Here is a 3,834-nt window from a genome sequence, read left to right as displayed (position 1 = left end):
GTGGGAAGATGTAATGTGATGAGGGTTGTTCATTACACGTTTGGTGCAGTCCTCTGGTAAAGCTGGGGAGCAAGCAGTTGTGTAATCCAATGAATTTTACCATCTGAGGCAGAGTATTCTTCCATGTTACTGATTTATTTCCCCACTGTTTTTACAGGATGGATAAATCAGTGATGTGTACGAAAAAAGGCATAAGGGCCCAGCTTGGGCCAGCTTTTTTTAATTCAGGAAGGGAAATATGTCTAGAGGAGGAAGTGTGAGGAGCAGCCCTGCTGATCTGCAGGGTACGGCACTGATCTCCTGGCGAGCTCCTCTGGCTTTTCAGAACAGAGCAAGGAGACCTGCCACAGGCACCCATTCAGACGCTCGTGGAGGGTGCAAGAGTGTCTCCAGGTGTCTGTTGTTCTTTAGGTCTGTGCATTTAGGTCGTATCCTGCTCTTACCATTTGGAGGCAAAAGAGGCATCATTTCACTGAGGTCAGAGAGTTGCAGGCCTGTAAAGCTTCATGTAGCATGAAAAAGACTCAAGTAAGGATGCCTGTTAAGCTTCTGGAGTTGCAGGTGTGCTTCTAATGACATCGCCTCCATATGGCTCTTTCCGCCTAATTTCACTGGAAAGGGTGAATATTGATCCTTTACTCCAGAATTTTGCTGCTCTTGGTGGTCTCCTGAGTCCAGCCCACCTACTTCACATCCCTGTAAATTTTAGCTTGCCATTTCTGTGCATGAGCATTAATTGACCTAAAGGAGCTAGTTCCAGTGTCTGCCTTGCAGAGTCACGCAGAAGTCCTTTGGTTATCGCTCATCGGAGGACAGGCTTAATCACTTGGCTAATGTAACCCCGACCCAACACCTCTTGCAAGTTATTTTGCTCACCCTTTCCAAAAAGTGTCTTGCCATCACCAGTCTCCTCATGTACCTATCTGAAGTTTCTGACTCCTGGTCCGCAAATTATTCAATTAACTTCAAACATATTTTTAAAATTCTTCTTTCTGGGATGGCAATTTTAGCAGCACTGGCCTAATGGGGTTGATATGGATGGGATAAATACGGGATGGGATAAAGCAGGATCCTTGGCCAGACAGCTGCTACTTTTCCTCTCACGGCGGGTTTTCCCTGTCTGCATGAGCATCGTCAGCTCTCTGTAGCCACCGGGCCTGTGACCCTGATGCCGGCCCCTGTGGCGGTGCTACTTGTTAACAATGGCAGAAAACAAGTTCCAGGTGGAAATGCGACTTTTATGTTTCGCGTTTCCATTTTTAAGTTGCTGATGGAGTGAGAGCTGCATGCATGAAGTGCTGTCGTTTGTCCTGGCAGGCGCTTGGTCTTCCATGGTTCGGCGGGGGTAATAACACCATGAAACAGCTGCGCTGCTTTCCTCTGCCTCGCTACCCATCATAGTTTTTCGGTGGAGGAACGCTGAACGAGATTTATCCGAGGGCAGCCCTGAAACAACAGCTCCCCCAGTTATCCTCTCATTCCACTGCTGCCCCTCTCCCCACCACGTTTCCCTCTCTATAGGCAATTTTCTCATTTATTTTTAATTCGAAATGGCGTGTTGCCTGAAGCTTGGTGCTCAGCATTTTTCTACTCCCTGTATCCCATTCTTCCGTCTTTGGAGCTCAGTCTTGGCCTTTCCACATTTTAATTACAAGCTCAGCAGGCTTCGGGCTTCCCTGTTCCTCAGAGAAAAATCCCTCCTTTTCTTTCCCCTCGTTGTTGTAATCCGCCACAGCCCGCCTGGGTGAATTTGGGTAGAAGACGGCGCAGCGTGTCGCAGAGCAAAGACTAAAGATTGAGTGGCGATAGGGAGGGGGTAAAGTCTCTCCCTTGGCTCGTCGTTGGGGTGGTGATAAGGCGGCGGCACCGAGGGCTTGGGCACGGGGCAGCTGTTGACTTCTTGGGGCGAGGATGCCTGTGTCTGCTGGGCTACAGGCAGAGCCCTGGCCATTTTCAAAGGGCTTTGAAGTGCCCTCTGACAATCTTCTCTGGGAGATAAGAGATTGCAGGGAGAGGAAGGTGTTCCTGGAAGCCGTTTCAGCAGCACGTATGTTTATCTAGGCTGGGTAACGCAGGAGGAGGACAAAACCTGGACCGCTGACACCAGAGAGGACGCGCAGGGATTCAAGCAGAAAATGCAAAGTACTGTGAAACCTCAGGTTTTTAAAGTTTAAATCAATCATTCTTCTAGCATCTGGCTTAGGCCTGCAGTTGTACGAGGCAGACATTGGTGGGTACATCCCTGCCTGGTCCTTTTGCTGTCGGCATGGAGCTGTTTATTTGTGAATTTGCCTTCTCCCTTGCTGATGCTGTCTGCCCAGGACAGCCAGCCCCAGAGGTCCTACGCCCGCTGGGTAAAGAAGTATTTGTTTTTCTTTGTTTTAAACTGACCTCCTGTTCATTCCATCACATGGTCCCCAGCTCCAGCGTTGTACGAGGTGGCGAAGAGCAGTTTACAGGTAAATCGGTGGCCAGGTGACCAGGTAAATGACAGTATGACTTGATCTACTGCCCTCTCTGTTTTGTAAACCATCTTTACCTTTTTCCTCCCAGCTGAAGAATCCCAGCCTTTTTTAGTGTCTCCTCATAGGGCAGTTGCTCCATCCCCTCGATTATTTCAGTTGCAGTCCCTCTGGGTCTCCTCTAACCCCACTGTCCCACTCCTGAGGGGCAAAGAGCAGAGCAATGGGCAAAGTCTATGCCCTCTGTTTTGCTCTTCAGCAGTCTTCCTGGTAATGCCCAGTGTTTTATTGGTGGTGTTTCAACAAGCTTTGGTGTTAGAACCTCCTCAAAAACTTTATGGAAATCCCTCCCTATTGTGTCCCTGGGATCCCCATGACCCCCAAGCTTGCCTTAACCCCTTACAACTGCAGCAGCTCTCCAGAAGGATTTCCCTTCAGAGAAGGCAGGCTGGCACTTTCCCAACAGACCATATTGTCCATGTGGTCCATTATGTTACTCTTTATTATAGTAGCTACCCTCTGTGTGAATGTATGGGAAATAGTCTTTGTTGTGAGAGTGGTGCAGCACTAGGAAGGAGAAACTGCCCAGGGGTTCCTCTGATCCAAATTTTTCTATGGATCTGTGATCTTACCAAGGATGAAAGTCAAGCAACCACTTTATGCATCATCCCTTCCCTCTGGAGTGCACAGATAGTCAAAAATTTCCTATTGCACTGGAGTGCTGTAAGGCTCCGGTACGCTAGGCCAAGATTTGCAAGTGTGACACAAGTTTTGGGCCACTTTGCTGGGTAGCTCACCCGAGATTTTTCAACAGGTTTGCTGATCACTGACCCAATGGAAAGCAAGTCCCTTTATCATTATTCCAGGTCTGATTGCACAAATCCCCAGTTGAATTTCGCCCTCAGGAGGGTGCAAATGCTTGAGGTGCCTGAGGTGGGAGGCAGAGCAGCAGCGCAAAATAATAATATTCTCATGCCAAAGTGCTTTGAGAAAGGAATCTCCATGTCCTTCTTTAAAGTAGAACTTAAAGCTGATTTTGACTCACGGGACAAATATTTTGTGTGAAATGTGTCATTTGCCCAGTTAGAATGGAAACTCAGTAAATGTTATCAAAATCGCATTGAAAAGGTTCCCATAATAAATTTAATTGTGAAAGGCACTTGTGCAAATGTAATGTTTGTAGTGGGGTCACAAAGAGCAGATTTCATAGAATCATAGAATCATAGAATGGTTAGGGTTGGAAGAGACCTCAAAGATCATCTAGTTCCAACCACCCAGCCATGGGCAGGGACACCCTCCACTACACCAGGTTGCCCAAAGCCTCATCCAACTTGGCCTTGAACACTTCCAGGGATGGGACATCTACAACTTC

The sequence above is a fragment of the Tauraco erythrolophus genome, chromosome 2 (genome assembly GCF_009769465.1).
Source record: "Tauraco erythrolophus isolate bTauEry1 chromosome 2, bTauEry1.pri, whole genome shotgun sequence".
Classification (NCBI taxonomy): domain Eukaryota; kingdom Metazoa; phylum Chordata; class Aves; order Musophagiformes; family Musophagidae; genus Tauraco; species Tauraco erythrolophus.
Note: the sequence above shows the minus strand (reverse complement) of the source record.